The 17,308-nt window shown below is 37.4% G+C and overlaps 1 protein-coding gene and 1 long non-coding RNA gene across 11 annotated transcripts in view; one reads left to right on the top strand and one right to left on the bottom strand.

Annotated features, from left to right (window-relative positions):
- The window catches only part of stet (stem cell tumor), a 429,808-nt gene that overhangs the window by 402,147 nt on the left and 10,353 nt on the right, over window positions 1-17,308 (bottom strand). The gene's annotated exons all lie outside the window — the stretch shown is intronic.
- LOC105150419 (uncharacterized) overlaps window positions 1-17,308 on the top strand; it is a 250,084-nt gene that overhangs the window by 225,061 nt on the left and 7,715 nt on the right. For 3 of the 9 annotated variants that reach the window (XR_015546334.1, XR_015546331.1, XR_015546333.1), the window contains 3 exons: window positions 10,996-11,201; window positions 11,374-11,746; window positions 11,967-16,313. This is a non-coding gene — a long non-coding RNA (uncharacterized LOC105150419). The remainder of the gene's footprint in view (window positions 1-10,995; window positions 11,202-11,373; window positions 11,747-11,966; window positions 16,314-17,308) is intronic. The other 6 variants (XR_015546335.1, XR_846714.2, XR_015546336.1 and 3 more) reach the window with 6 other exon arrangements.

Raw genomic sequence — 17,308 nt, 5'->3', positions numbered from 1 at the left:
AATAAGAGCAAATGTTTACACTTAAAGATATTTGGATTAATTTATTTATATTTAGATATAGATTTTTATTGCAATCTTACTTTAATTTTAATTTCAGATTGAATTTTATTTTAAGCAAATAAATATATTTCACGTTAGCAACTCGAGTCGAAATTTTGCTTCTACTTTGAATCTTAGTTGTAGGACGTATAAACTCTAAAGATTTATAATTAGGGTGTATGTAAACTCTGAAGATTTATAATAGGTTTTAATGAATAATTGAGCTCTTACATTGAGCTGTAAATGGCAGTTATTGGAAAATTTTTTATTTTTAGAAAAGAAGTTCAAAAGAAGTTTTCTAAATAAAAACTGTGGATTAAATAATATTAAAAGAGATCCTACTTATAGTTATTTAAGTGACAAAACAGGTTTATAAGGGTTTAATTGAGGTTGAAAAAGATTGAAAGTAGGACTCTACTAAAAGTTCGACTCGAGTTAACATAAAAGAAATTACTTTATATTGACAGTTCATAAAAGTTGCACGATAATGTTAAAATCATTTTCTACTGCGGTAACGGAGGGCGCGGGATACGATTTCACTGTACCAAGTCATTGATGAATGCACGCAACGAGCGAGCATGCATGCATGCACGCGTACACGCATCCGCGCAACGTCATACCGTGTGCCTGTTGCGGCCGGTTAATTACAGCAATCGATATCGTTTGTACTTGCGTCTGTATGCACGCGACTTGTCGCGAGGCACAGGTGAGAGGAAGATAGGCGAAAAGCAGAAGGACGACGCGTGTGGAATGCGTACACGCATTCGCGAAGTGTACACGCAGTCGCGGCGCAACGTGCGATTTCTGCCGGAAAATCCGATCGGATCGCAAACAAAGTCAATTAAACCGCATTCGTTTAATTAATTTCATTCGAACGGACAAACACGGTGTTATTTAAACGACTATCGTCGCTCGCGTGTGATTAGCGATACAAATGAAATAATTACTTAAATTTCTTGCTCAACGTACAATAACGATTCGTACAATCTCCTGTACCTTCAAAGGAAATATTTCATCTATTCTCTCTTTCTCTCTCTCTCTCTACGATACATCTATTTTTTATCTCCATTAATTCTGAATAATCATATCTTCTCTTTTAAATCTCATTATTTAAAATATGTACTAGTTTAATTGATTAATTTAAAATTAAAGAATTAGCCTTAAATTAAAATTTTTAAAAATAATTTAATTTAGCATAAATAAATATCTCAAGAAATATTTAATTTAGATTATTCCTAAATTTTATCAGCAACTAAATATCCCTTATGATAATTAAATGACGTCTTTATAATAAGAATTTGCCATTCCTTTTGACACGTTTGTCATTTACCCTGCTTTCAACTATGCAAATTCGAAATATCGTGACGGAACGATGAAAGGCGATCTCCCTCGAATACAATAGCTCGCTGTGGAAACGCGGGGCCACGAACGAACGGGATCACGGGGGACAGTCAGACGGCGAGGTACGATAATGCGTGGGTCGGCGGAACGGAAAGAGGAGGTGGGTAAGCGAGAAGTGTGGTAGACAGGAAGCAGCTGGACTTCGGAGTCGCGTGCCGCGCAGGAAACGCAAACCACTCCTGCGAGACTTGAGCGAGGCGAAGGGAAAGAGAGAGAGAGAGAGAGAGAGAGAGAGAGAGAAAGGAAGAAAGAGAAATGGAGAGAAACTCACTGCTCGCGGCTCGCAGGCCGTGCTGTTGCTTTGCCGAAGACCGTACGTGGAGAGGAAGGATCGAGTGGTTCGGGCGAAGAGAAAGAGAGAGGATAAGGTCTAAGAGAGCCTTTATTGCTGGGAGGACGTCCTGACACGTGCTCGGGGCATATCGTCATTAAACGTTTGCCAACGGGACCCTTAATGGCACGCGACGACATCCTCCAGGTGGGCCTGAATCGTGGGTGTGCATAGGCGCACAACGTATGTACGCAGGATGCTGCGTGCAAACACGGTTGCAAAGCGACGCAACTGGTACATCGTGCACAAAGAAGAGTTCGTCGCAGCTTGCGATAAAACATTGTACGGGAATTTGGAAATGTATACTATACACAAAGCGTTAGTATTTCGTTGGTGCTTATTATTAGGCCTGTTCTTTTTAGCTGAACTTTTGCACCAATTCATCTTTCTTCCTTTTCTCTCGAAGAGGAAAGAAGAGAAAGAAAGATGAACGGGTGTCAAAGCTAAAAAGAACAGGCCTATTAAGACGTAACAGGTATTTGATGTGAGTAATTATAGAATACATTGAATTTTATAGATATATTACACATATTTTTTAACAAAATGAAAAAATTATTTAAAAATTACAGATTTCTGTACGTTGAAAATATTAATTTGATGATTTAGAACCTGGATTAAAAATTATTTCAATAAGAAGTAGACATATTTCTTTTTTAATAATTAAGATAAAATGAAAAAAATGTTCATTTATATTATATAATTGTGTTGTTGAACATTGAATTTCATTAAATTGTTTCATATGTATGTAACATTCATTTTTATACGAAAAATATAAATTTCTAATCCAGTCATTTTTTACAGAGATACATCATTAAATAAATCGTAGCTCTAAATTGTGTGCGATTTATTCACTTCACTTTTCATATTTATAAATATTTGTATCACTAATCTTTTATTTGTGAATCTGGTTTATCATAATAATATATGGAATACAGAAAATTATCTTCAATAGTAAAATTATATAGTAAGATTATCTTTATGATTTTTTATTATATTATTCTCAAAATAGAATTGCCCCGATATTACACTCATATCGAATCCCTCACACTTAGAGAGAAATAACACGGATATCAATCATCAAAGTAAGGCGCGCTGCAATTGACGCGTTACAAAAGCTCGCGATATTGAATTTAACGGGTGTCTGACCAGCCGTACGGAAATCTTTCGGCGAAAACGCCGCGTATCGACCCTCGCTTACAGTTGATTTGCGATCAAATTATTGAATGCAATGAGGTAGTAACAGAAGAGAACGAGAAGTGGTGAGCTCTCACTATTACCGATCTTTCATCCCCCCTCCTTCTCCTCCTTGCGGAAGAAGAAAAGGAAAAAGGAGGAGAAGCAGAAGGAGGAAACGAGGCACGTGTTCGGATGGCTATCCGGTGAAATAAGAGACCGGAAGCATTTGAGGGGGGAGCCGCATTATTTGTTCGGCGCTTTATTCGATGGAGCTGAACTCCAGAGTTTCGCTCGTCTACGGGGTGATTCGAGCAAAACGAGCGCGCAATCCACTATCTCGACTAGACGAGACGAGATACGATAACACCGATCTCGTCTCTCATCTCTCGTCTCAACGAGAGACAAAGGAGTATGCCGAGCTTGTTTATCGTGTACTCTTCTCTCTCGCGTTCGCTCGATTGCCTCGCCATGGAAGGTCTATTCAATAAATCTCTAGTGTAATTATTGCTCCTTCGAAACAGTAGGGAATCTCGAGGATGCAAGCATTATTGGCGGTTTACGCGGATGTGGTATGCACTGATACATTTAATAATGCAAATATTATCTTAAAGGAGCAAAATGTAAATATATTTGTAGATGCGCACTATAAGGTGACGTCCTTTATTGTAAAGAACAGTCTTTTATTTCAGTTGTATTTCCTTCAGATTTATTTATTTTTTCAAAATTCAATTTTGTTCTTTATTTTAATAATATTACTAATATTCTCAATATTAATAATACTAGAGAAATTCCTTTCTAATTAGCATTCCAATATCGCACTAATGAACGTTTATAGAAACACATTTAATTCTATGCAAGGATAATATTAGCTCAAATATTACAACAACAAAGTCACAATAACATCAAAATGAATCATGATTGACTGAAAAGTGATTTTTAATAATCAAATTTATATCTAATTTGATATTATTTTAATGTTATGATAACTTATACTTTACTTGAGAGTTATTTTAAATATGTTAGAAAATGTTAGAAATTAACGCGCACACTTCTGACAGTCACAAACCAATTTGAATTTATTTAGGAATAAAATGTTTAGCCTGACCTTTTATTTCCTCTAAGAAAATATGATCACAAAGTTTTGTGCGTTTCAAGTGAATAATAACATTCAAAAATAACAAAAATAAATTTGTTTATGTAATATATAATACATGCATGGCTACGCGGATATTGCGTGTCCATAAACACATAATATCTCTACTAAATATTACATATAGAATATTAATATTATACATACAATATATCGATTAATAGATAATTACTTATTATTGTTTGATCTATAGAAAGCTTTAGAAATTTTGACTATATTTTTGTTAATAATTTAATGACTTTAATGACGTATATCATTAATTAATTTGCCCTGTGACGATGAAATTGTGCGACGTATTCAACAAAATCGTATATCAATACATACTTTCCGCATTATGCCGGATTACGGAAGAAGATATCTATTCTTCTCCCGTCCTTCGGGACAAACGTCCTTGTGGTAGACTTTTTTCCACTCGTAAAGGCTAAGTGCAAACTTCACTATCCTTTGCCCAAAGCTAAAACGAGAGGAACAGCTGGGCATCAGTGCCAAACTGAAAGCAGGTTGCGTATAGCCGGGCTACGATATCCACTCTTTCTCTCTAACCATTGCATTTTTCTCCCGTCTACCGACCTCCCCGTGCTTCCCCATCGTCGTTTTCCTCTGCACACTTCCAACCACCCCCGTATCTTGTTACCAACAAGCACGAGCCCACCTGGACTCGTAAGGGTTACGAGCAGCAGCCAACGCTTCATACAACTGTGAGCAAAAACTTACATAAAAACTAGCGTCGCTCCTAACAGCCACAATGGTTGATCAGATGAGATCTGAAAAATGTGACGCCCTTTTCCATTCAATATAGTTCTTATCGGAATGATATTACAATATGAAATAAAAAAAATATTATAGGGAAAGTTTTGGTAAAATTTGCTGATAAAAATAATATTTATGAAACAATTCGTGAATCTTTCCATTTCACAAATAAATTGAGTTTATATGATTTAACTTTTAATCGCAATTTGAATAGAGCAATTATTTTAATTAGAATTTTATATCTACATGAATTCTTGAATTACACATATACACACACATGCGCGCGCGCGCGCGCATGCACATACACATATAGAGAGAAATACGTGATTTCCTGAATTATTATGTTAAATAAATTTGTATTTTATTAGACATTATTATGATAACGAAAATATTAATTGCGAGTAACTTGTTTAATGCAAGTTATTATTTAATCTATTTATTTAATTTAATGTTAAATGTATACGTATGTAATATCATTCTGAATGTACCATTTTTCAGAGATATTTGAAATTTCGGTCGTTGCGATAGTCAAGTGACGAAACTATATGTCAAGTTATCGATACAGGTGAGGTGAAAGTTCCGAAAGGAAATTAATCTTCGCGTGTTGTCTCTCACGACGAGGAGAACTGGCGTCTACATAGATAGCTTTATCGAGTGTGCCCATTCCGCTGTCATCCAGTGTCACTCGACACAGACAGAGACATACAGCAAATAAATCGATCATTCGGTCCATCTATATATGGGCAGAGAGGACCGCATATAAATGTAACCGTATATACGAAATGCGTTTTCTTTCTATCCGTGATTTTCTATTTCATTTCCTACTTTTTCAATCTGCAGAATTTTCAATGTAACCAGTTATTTTATTGTTATTCACTTATAATGATTTAATTAGGTTTTCAAATTCTTTCTGACTCTTAACAAGATGTTTCTCATTATTGCAGTTTTCTATTATAATTTATTATTCAATATTATTAAAAAATGTGTGTACAGCAAACTGAAACATTTGATGTTTTTTGTTAATTACTTTTTGTTAATTAACTTGTATTTATTTTGTCAGCAATTAATAATTTTTTAATTCTAATTAATTCCTGTGCATCTATTGAAACAATCTTATGATAAATCTGTTTTAACTTGTCTTAATTAATATTTTATCAATAAAGAGCTCAAACACTTTTAAGTATTCATAAAAATGTCTTCATATTATATGTATATTATACATAGAAAATAATATATTTGTATGTAATCTCTTTAAATCTTTTGGAATGAAATCTCACTCTAAAAAAGGGGGTGAGATTTTATTCCTTTGGAGTGAATCTCACTCCAAAAGAGTAAAATCTTATTCCAAGAGTGAAAATCTGCCATTTCATTGTTCAAGAGTGGCAAATTTTCATTCTTTTTTTCAAGACTGGTTCAAGCTTTTCACTCTGAAAAATTTAGAAAGATATCAAATATATTATGACAAATATATTATGAAAGTAAAAGCAGTATTTAACCCCTATCATGCAGTAATGACATTAAAACCTATTTTTCACATTTATTCGTTGTATGCACTACTATTGAATTATATAGAATTATTTCACGTTAGCAAAGGAGCTTATCTCACATTTTCCGTGAACGAAAGCAAAAGAACGACAAAGGAAACGTCCGATACAGGGTATGATTCTCGACGACATCGAATCGACGGACGCACGCGGCGGGACCACGAGAAAAAGGAGTAACTTCGCGTCGATATTCCGATAGCTTCGGCTATCGTCCGTCAGTTTGAAATTTACGATGGCATAGGCAGTGTCGTGACTGGTCGTCGCATGAAAACGGGCGAAATTCGCGGCGTGCAGAGAGGAGACGCTGCCAGCCGTCGACGGTGTGTGTCCGATACACACCGTGAAGTTGTACAGCCGTTCTCGTGGCGTGCAGCGAAGATAAAAAAGATGAAAAAAAAAGAACACGTTGGCGGATCCGCGGCAATATGCCAATACGGCAATAAAGCGAGACGTTCTCTTTCTCTCTCCTTTTCACTCTCTCTCTCTCTCTCTCTCTCTCTCTCTCTCCCTCCTTCTCCTCTTTTCCTTTATCTGTCCCTTTCTCTCTATCTCGTACAGTGTCGATATAAACAGGCGCACAATGTCGGCGCAAAAATGCCGACAGATGGGATTCCCGTTCCCTTGCCACGTCGCCCGCATGCTCTCACCCATCCCGAACCCCTCATGAAACCACCCACAATGCTCGCTTTCATAGGCTTTCATCGTTTTTCGTCGGTTTCCCGATCCGCGTGATACGTACGTGCGGCATCGCGTTCAGACGCGCATGAAAGCGGCCGATATAAAGCCGCCTGTAATAAACGACGGTCGCATGAAAAAAGACCCATGCTAGCATGGCCGATATATTCATTAAATTCGGAAAAGCATTAACGCTTTAAATTTGACATTTTTTTTTTGAGCTCGCAATATGTCACGCGGATATTCGAGATGTACATGGTGCGATTGAAACAGCACGGAATTGACTATTATTTAAGGATTACTTTAAGCCTTCGTTCGAACATTGCTTCAAATTTTAAAAATTTATTTTTTCGTGCGCTAAAAATGTAAAAAAATTCAGACAATTGGTTAGATTCTTTTATAATGGTATAATCCGATACTTTAATCTTCTGGTTAACGCGAGCTAAATAATACGACTGTTGTGAAACGGATAGAAAATATTTTGTGAAAATAGATGGCGAGGAAAGAGTGTAGTTTATCTCGGCGGCTACATTTTCGAGGATACCGGCCATCTGATCAAAGGACGTGTGCTCGAATGCAGACTAGCGCCAAAATTCTATCTGGACGCTTAGCCGTTATTGAAATAGCATTCGCAGCTGTTTACTCCGTCGTGCATGCAGCGCGTCGACGACAAAAGGGTTTCGACCTAGCTGCCAATTTCCTTGGAGAGAATGGGAGCGGGAGGTAAGAAAAGGTAGAGGGTGAATAAGGGAGAGCGGTTTGTAACCCACCTCTCGTGCTATTTTCCGGCCACTTCGTGTGCACGCGCGACTTTATCCGCGGGGACACAAATGGTTCTGTGGCTGCCAAAGGCACGACAAAACAGGAAGACACCACATTTGCCTGGTGATCGACACATATGTCGATTTCAGACAATTCTTAACGCTATCTGCGGGAAATACTTTTTATAAAATATAAAAGAAATTCATGAGAGAAAGGAAATAATCGTTAAATTATTTTAAGATTAATTTTCAAGACCATTTATTTGTTCAAAATGTGGATGCACAATTAAATTTATAAAATTTAGTAATTCTACGAATTGTTTTTTAAAAACTATTAATAAATTACTAAAAAAAATTTAAGCATGAAAAGAACGAAATGATATAATTAATCGTAAAATGAAATGAGAGAAAAAGTACAATTGAATTAACGGAAATCAGAGAAGAAGGGACGATTTTAATAGCAATGAAAACTTTTACCGCCTCGCTGATGATTACAGGTTAACGAGGCGGCAGTAAGTGCCCACTCGTCCGAACAATAATTGGTCGCTGATCGATTTGTGCCGCGAAACAACCCGCGGTGAGTTCGCTGTAAATGCGAAAATCTGCCTTGAACATTCCTCGGTCGTAACACTCGCGTAAGTAAAAACGATCTATATGTGTGTAAAACTGAGTTATACACGTCCATACGAAACTGCAGTTGCGGATAATTAGAGCGCGGTACTTACAATGATTGCCCAAAATCGACTTCCTTCTATATCTGTAAGTACCTCGAATGGTGAGCATAAAAGCACTTAATTCTCGAAAGAAAAGATGATAATGTATCAAAAAATCTGATTTTATTTTTTCTTACATTTATTTAAGCATTAAATTAATTATTGTGATAATTAATTATTAGCCCCCTTCCCCCCTCTAACGGCAAAACAGGGGTGACCTACGGTTTTTCTTCAGGTAAAGAATTTACTGCAATTATTTTGAAGTCAGTTAATAACTTTATTGCATTTTTCAGCAATATAAACAAAAGAATTACACATGAAAAAGACCAAATCCAGATCCGATCCCATCTCTTTCTGATCTGAATACATTTTGAAAATCCATCAGCAGAGAATTAATTATTATAATTATAATACCTACTATATGATATATGTTTAATTGAATAGTTTAGACGATCGTCAATTTTAATCCATATAAATAATAAAATAACACTGAATACAACAAGAAAGAATAACTAGACAAATGTTCCGGTCACGCGTCTCGCACGGTTGCAATCGATAATTGATAAGATGTTGCCGGTCGAAGTATAAATTAGCTACGTCGCGAGAGAGAAAACATTCCGGTGCAGGTCGTAAAGAATCCAGTTAAGACCGGCACGATGTCTCTGAGTGAAATATAAACGAGCGAAGGGCACGCAAGTCCTGATGAGCATCAGCAGGTACATGGTCGCGCTTCTGGATGCACCACCAATACGGAGCGGCAAGCGGGGTTATATGGATTGCGGATTCCCCGCAGCGCTTGTATCCAGAGTAATCCTCAGGAGTGTGCGACGGGCACGCACGGCATTCTGGCAATTCTCACGACTTCCTCGTCGCCCTTCCTCGGATCGACCCGAACCACCCACCCGTCTGCTTACACATAACCGCTGCCTGCCCTCTCCCGATCGTCATCTACGGTTTACGCGGTCGTCCCGCATGTTCCGTCACTCCCGATCCGTCACTCAGGTGTACCTGGGTGTACCGCTGTTCCCTTGCCTTGTACACGCTCCTCGCCGCTTTATCCACAGACTTGCAAGGATCCGCAAACGATCCCGATCGAGACAAGACGATCCCAATCGAGCGAGAAGATCGGCACCTTTCGAGCACGTATATATAGCGCTTTCAATACCTGCGATTCTACCGCCCGCGATGTCCATTCGGGGTATACATCGTTAAAAACATAAATTTACAATATAAACCCCCGCAAAAAATGCAATCGTGCCGCTGGTTAGTCCGACTCGCCTGTGGAGCCACAATGGCAGATTCGTGATTCGGAATAAGTTAAACTGATTCTGTAGCCATAAGGCAACGCGTTACACGGCTATTTTAACAGCCGACAATGATCGTCGGCATCCGAAGAGCGACGGGTGGCTGTCGTTGCTTCTGCTATCCCTTTGTCATGGGCTCTAAATCTTGCTTATTTAACGTGCAATCGTTTCGCGAGGAATGCGTTTTACCAAAATTTGCACCTTAGCACCGAAAGGTAAAAAGGATTAGAAAGTTTTGCCGCATCAAAATTAAGTTTCTCTTAAATCCATAAAACAAAATTTCTCCGAACGTCGAAAATGAACAGAAATATTTATTGTTTTCGAAAAATAAACAGACGGAGTATATTTATAATATTAAACTAAAAGGAAAATAATAGATTTTGCCGCTAGGCATGATTGGGTACTGACAGAATAAATAAATAAATAATTACTTGTAGCAAAATATGTATATTCGATTAATATAATAGTTTAACGTGATGGATTTTAGTGAGGTTAAAAGATTTCTATGAAAGGAAGAGAATTCTAGAATCGTGACGACAAGAATAAAACTTGGGTTGTACAAAACTACGTGAGCGGGCATAATGATTGTGTGATTTATAGAAAAATACGAAAAGGATCGCAGTACATTTTTCTTTTCGACAATAACATGAATTTTTTAATTGTTCTCTGCCACATGCATCTCATATATGTTTCTGAACATAACGATATAATATTACGAATAAGGATTAAATTTTAAATATAAAAGTGAGAAATGATTCTCGACAAAAAATTATATAAATAATAAACATTAAAACTTTTATAAATTTAAAAATCTAAATTTTAAATCTATATATATTAAAATCAGAATCGATTATTCATGAAAGAAATAAAAATATACGTAAAAAAAAACAATTTAACGATTAAGATATAATTTTACAGTTTAAGGGATATTATATTAGGTGTTGGAATTAATTCGTAGCGTTTTACAAAGTATTTATAAGTTTTAAAAGTACTTTCATTAAAAACGCTACGAATTAATTCCAACACCTAATAATAATTAATAGATACCAATTATAATCGATGAATTTAATAAGTCAATTTTAAATATCGATTATATCATATTTATTCAAAATTTTCAATTAAATGTTAGTAAAAAAAATTAAATTTTTTAGATACATCAAGATAACTTGTAAGTTTAACCGTAAACGAACGTCATATTTTGTTCCTGCTATCGAAACTACCCGGACATTATTTTGGATGGTGCAGCCTCTGTCGTTGTCCAGCGGTACAAAAGGACAGCCGGCGTGGGAGAAGCTGCGGCTTGTGCAACATAAATAGAGATACCAAGTGAGAAGGGTGCAACGAAGGTGCGACTACGGTAGGTGATAGTAGTAGTGGTAGATCGTGGTAGCTACTCGTTGTGGAGCTTAACGATGGTGGGCGTGGCGGAAACGAGCCGCCTTTGTCCTCCACGGCGGCCTCCAAATTATGTCGAGCGGCACCGAAATCAGCTCGGTTCAGTAATTGGCAAGCTGTTTGTTTTGTCACAGACTGTGCCGACAACAGATGGCTACGTTCAGTTCTGCCGATGGACCATATTACGACCTGCTATTATCGACCGACCGAACAAAATAATTGATCACCGAAGCCTTCGGACAGAAACGCCGGCGCGTGAATGTAAGGGATGATGAAATATCCAGCTACGCATTGTTAAGTCATTGCTGAAAATCTACCGCGCAGTGTATTTATCGTCCATTAATCGTGGAACGTCAACAGTTTGTCCACACACATCTTAAAGATAATAATTAATATTGAGAGAATAGACTATTTCGGATAAAGAATTAAATGATTTTTATGCTGACCCGTCTTGCTGTGATGGACGATTATCGTAATTGAAGGACGATGTTCGATAAAATGCAACAGGTGCGACAGAAAATATTACGCGACTGATTGTAATTCTTCTAAAAGTGCAATGCATAATTGAATTATTTCAGAATGTTAACAAATCGTTTAAATATAATTATATAACTTATAAATAATATAACACAGAGTTACAGTAATAGTTTAATTATTGATTTTTACGTATGAAAGAAACGCGAGATTTGAATAAATTCGAGAACTTTAAATTTATTTACTTTTCCAGCAGTGTAAGCAAAAAGCGAGACGAACTCGTGAGTAATCCGGAATACGAAAAAGTTTACTGGTTATAGCAGTGGAGCACCTGTGGCATTCTGTACGAGGAGGTGAAGTCCATAAGATCGGGGTTGAACGAAAAGCTGTGAAAAAAGGGAACCTACATCTCAAGTGATCTTTCCTACCCTTCGTCAGTTGGCGACACCGTGCAATCCTCAATATCTACAACCACCCAACAGGTGGCAGCACGCCCTAGAATGTCAAGTATTCATCTTTCGAGGTAAAAAATTTGCGATTGATTTTCAAACTCAATATCATACCATGTGATTAATTACAATCAATATAATTCTTTATTAACAGCAACTATAATAGCTAGAATAACTAGAAGCTGTTTGATATTATTGGGAGAAATTATTTCCTGAAATTATAACGTATGCTATAAAACGTATACTGTAAAAATTAATTCCCAGTCAAGAAATAAATTGATTAGGCCTTTGATTATTTACATCATTTATTTACATTAATAAAATTTTAGAAATACGTAGACCTTTTATATGATTAGTTTATTAATTATAAATTCTAATAATGATATATTTTAATTTTTATTTATTGAATGCAACGTTTGATACTGTAGACTAATTGTTTCACAATTTAACAATCTGCTCCAAATGGAATATTAGGATATTTGGATTGCAAATAAGTCCTTTTATCTACATTCTTGCTATCGTATAAACGATGAGTCTCTAAAAAAAATAAAAAGATCTCGAAGCGGCGAATACCCTCGATTTATCTTGGTTGGCAGCGCACAAGGCAAGTGGTCGATACATGCGATAATAATTAAGCAAGCGACTTGTCTACCTTGCAAATTATTTCTCGAGAAGCATCGTGTTGCGGGATCAAGAGACAGATAATATGCCAGCGGCGCACGTCTGGCTTGTCAGTCGTAAAATACTCTTCCGAGAAGCGCTAATTAATCCACCGTGCACAATACGTTCTGCACACGTAGAAATATCGACGAACTCCGGTACACGAAGAATAATAATTCCCAACGAGCAAACTTGGCTTCAATCCATCAAGTACGAAGCGCGTAATTAAAGCTAAGAAATTCCTTCACTGAGTACGATAAATATGAGCGGCAACGTATAAATTGCGAGACGAAGGAACGCGTGAAACGAGATGGAGCAATATTTTCGTTAAATAAAAAACGCGTCACGGAATATCAGACAACGATGTGGCACAACAAAATCGATATCAACCAGACCGCAAAAAAAAGAAAGCGGGGAAATCGTAGCTCGCCCGTCGTACTCGAGGTGGTATGCGACTCGTCGGACCCGTGTAACTTATCTCAAGTGTTGCCGAGATTGGGCATGTTTTGTTTCGACTGTCCCCCTAATTAGAAGCCGTTTAGACTTTTAGGTCGAGCGGGATGAAGTGTAGTCGAGCGAGATCAGGCGACTCGATAACGCGCCAACGAGGAGACGTAATGACGGCGGAGGATACATTTCCTCTTAATTCCACGATCCTTGACGATGTTACGCCGTGGCTACGTACGAAACGAATGTTCTCAGGACGGGATACCGTCGCCTGGAAGCCTGTAACGACATTATGTCGATCGTTCTCGTATGGCAGAGGAGGGAAGGTATGTGAACGGAGTCGTTAACCATGCGTCTTCGATCCGCATAGATAAGCTCGCATATTTAAGAATGCTTTTAACGGGACGGTGTGAGCCAATTGCCTCTAATAGGGGAATCTTGTCGTTACCGCTCTGACGACTAATACACGCCAGCCGAGTAACTATGAGACTCTACCGGACAATTAGCTTCGAGTGACAAATCTACCTTTATAATCGTAACAATGATGACGTATCATCCCGGATACGCAATGTGTGAGACTTCACGCTTGACGAAGTTAATGAATTTGCCGTTCCTCGTTCTCGTGAGAATAACGAAGAAGATTCACGTAAAAGTATATTTAAACATATTTTATACGTGACTTTCTGATATGTATATAATTGTTACCCGCAAACTAACAATAACGTTATACATCAATGTCATCATTTTCTATACTCAATAATGTGTTACAACTGCACAGAAAAAAGACGAACGTTTTAAATCAACCATAATATACTCATATATAAGCTTCAAAGATATCAATCTTGATTTGATTAAATTTGTTTTGACGCAAGTATTACTTTGCACTTAATTCAAGACTTGCTCAATTAAAAATCTTACATCAATACGAATTCAAGACTAAAATTTTTAAAGTAAGATTACAATATTTTTGCATATATATGAGTATATTATGGTTGATTTAAGAGTCTTTTTTTTCTGTGTGCACAATGTGTTATATTACATTTATTAAGTGAAAAATTATAACATTTAGGTAGGAATGTTAGTTTGTGTTTGCCGGATATTTTTTGATCCAAAATTTAAAACGCGATAATCTAATGATGAAACTTACTGAAAATGGGAGTATATAATTGGGATGGATAACTTTGCGAACAGCCCAGAGAAAAAGAAATTCAAAGCTGATTACGTTTTTAATAAAAAAATGTACTTCTCAAAGGTTTAATAATGCAACGTCTTTATATACATTTAGAATGTACACAGATGTAAGAATAACGAAAGATAGTCGTCGCTTAAATTACCTTCGGATAGAACGTATTTACATGTGTGCAGAACGAAGGATCCCGGGGTCGTTGTCAGAGGGCACAGAGGAGGCTCAAAGGGATCGAGGCGCGCCTGAGAATGGAGATTTAAGGGGCCGACGTGGGTGTGGGTGGCTGCGGGGTTCCTGATGGCGTCGTCGTCGTCTTCGTTGGCGTCGTCCACAACGTTGTTGCATTCGCCGCCAACGTGACGCCCCTTGCGCTTATTCCAACAGGACACTCATGTATATAAGGCCCTGCTACGTGGCGTTTACATTATTCGGTCTCGACTCAAATCTAATATTATGAATCACGCGTCCCGTCTGGGGTCCCCGTGTATAAATGGGGTCGTAGGTCGGTCCGCCTCGCGCGGAATACTTCGTCCTTTTGCACGATAGCGGAGAAACGGAACAAAGAGACGAGCGAAAGGACAGTCCTGCCTTTCACTACTACTATCGAAAAATATCATGAGTATGTTCTCATGTTACGTAGATCATAAGGTAACGCGAAAGAATATTGCAAGTGGTATATTTTATGAACGAAAGTGTCGATTCTTTTTTTTATTGGCATTCTTACCTGTTTAATAATTTAATTCGTTGAAGCCACAATTTCATATACTGTTTTATGCAACAAATAAAGAATTAACATTATTAAATTTGGTGAATATTCTGCACAGTATTTTATATAAAACGCAATATTCTTAAATTCACGTTACAAAGATTTCAATTTACTCGTTACATTAACAGCTGAGCGACTCAAAAAAGAAAGTTATCAGAGGCGTTGAAGGATACCGACTGTTACGGGATTTATCGCTAGAATGAGGGAACGCGAAGTAGAAACGAAGACGGGAGGGTGTAACGAGATCGACCGTAGAGACGAGAGAGGAGAGGATTTTCTTAAATTGCACTTTGTAGCTCCTGAGAGACCTTACACAGGGATTTCGACGCCCACGGCGAGGGATAACGAGGCGAGCACCGGGGCCCTCTTCATGGAGGTGAGAGACACACACCGGTGGGTCCACCGTCGCAACGTGCGGCCCACGGGGACATAATTGATATCCGGGAAGAGCAAAAGGGCGGCGAGCCGGTGGCGGTGACGCGCGGAGAGTGAGGAAAAAATTACCTCACAGAGTAGGGGGTTGGAGAAGACACGAGAAGAAAAAAGGAAGAAAAGGAACAGAAAGAGAAGAAGGACCACCGCGATCGTACGGGAATCAACGACTTGCCGAAACTCTGGCAAAGGCCACCTAAGCGCCGACAGAGCGTCCTCTACCTCTATCACTCTAGCTCCAATCCATTTCTGCGTTAACCGTACCTTTCTCTCTCTCTCTCTCTCTCGCTAATTAACGGTTCCGCGCTGTGCAAACATGGAGTGACCACCTCCGTCCGGACTAATTGCTAATCGCAGCTTCGGCACGAATCCTCCTCCCATTGGCCGTGTTTCTCTTTCGCTCCTCAGGAATTCCGCCTTCGTGTATGCACACCCAAAGTACGAGCTAAAGTTCAAATGGCCATGCACTTAACGGGCGAAACGGGGCAATGGGTGCACCGCGGGATAATTCGATCTTATCGCGTGTTGAACAAGCCGCCCGCTGGGAAATCGACCGTACGGGTCGTTAAAAATCAAGAGATTGCGACAAACCGTGCAAACACGCTGTGGAAATGGCCCAACAAAGGAAACCAAAAATAAAACAATCGAAAACTTTATAATGTAAGTAGTGATTAAAGATAACCAATAATGATAAAAAGTTAGTGACATTAAATGAATATTTATAGATATTTACTTCATTATTATTACCGAATTATTTATTCTTTAATCTGTCTCTTACAGTATAATATTTCGTCACACAGTAGTACAATATTTGAATACAGCTTCTTTTAAAAAATGATTTTGATAATTTAATAAATGATTTTAATAAATGATTTTTATATATCCATATAAGTATATTGAAAGAAAATATTAGTTGCTGCAATAATTTAGATAGTAAAATGGCATAGCATTTTTATATGGCTACAGCAATCAGTTTTTGGTTGCAGCAGCAAATTTTTAGCCTGAAATTATATATTGATATTGCTATATAACACCTCAGAAATTCAAATATTACAATAATTTTTGCATGCTGAGTCCTGCTTGTCTTGACTTTAACAACGTAATTATTACCATAAAATTTTTTTAAACGTTACTTTTAGATATTTTAATTTTCATGCCTATATTAATGATAAATGAAATTATTATGTGATCGTGCAGAATAAATGTACATAAGCTATACAATGCAATATGCGGTACATGCGAGGAAATCCTAGTTGCCGCCATTTGGCAACGCCAACCATAAATTATAGCAGCGTACCGAGAATACTTGCGATTCCTTGCTTCTGAATAATTGCTACTGCCTTCAGCCACCTGCAGGTATAATCCTATTATAGTATATTACATCCCGCGGTAAAATGAAGCAAAGATTTCTGCGGCTGACAACACGTGAATCTTCAAAATATTTAAATTTGAAATTTTAAAAGATTAAGAAAAAACTTATACTAAATTTATAATACCTATATTTCGAATTATTACGAAAAAATGATAGTAACTTTTGAGAATGTAATCAATGTTATATATAAAAATAACAATGTGACTATAAAGTTATTAAGTATTGTAGAATTATTCAATTGTCTTAAAATATTTAAATTATGCTTTCAGTGATTCAATAATTC

This window comes from Acromyrmex echinatior, chromosome 10 (genome assembly GCF_024713525.1).
Source record: "Acromyrmex echinatior isolate Ae372 chromosome 10, ASM2471352v2, whole genome shotgun sequence".
In the NCBI taxonomy this organism is placed as follows: Eukaryota; Metazoa; Arthropoda; class Insecta; order Hymenoptera; family Formicidae; genus Acromyrmex; species Acromyrmex echinatior.
This window is presented reverse-complemented; position numbering and strand designations above follow the sequence as displayed.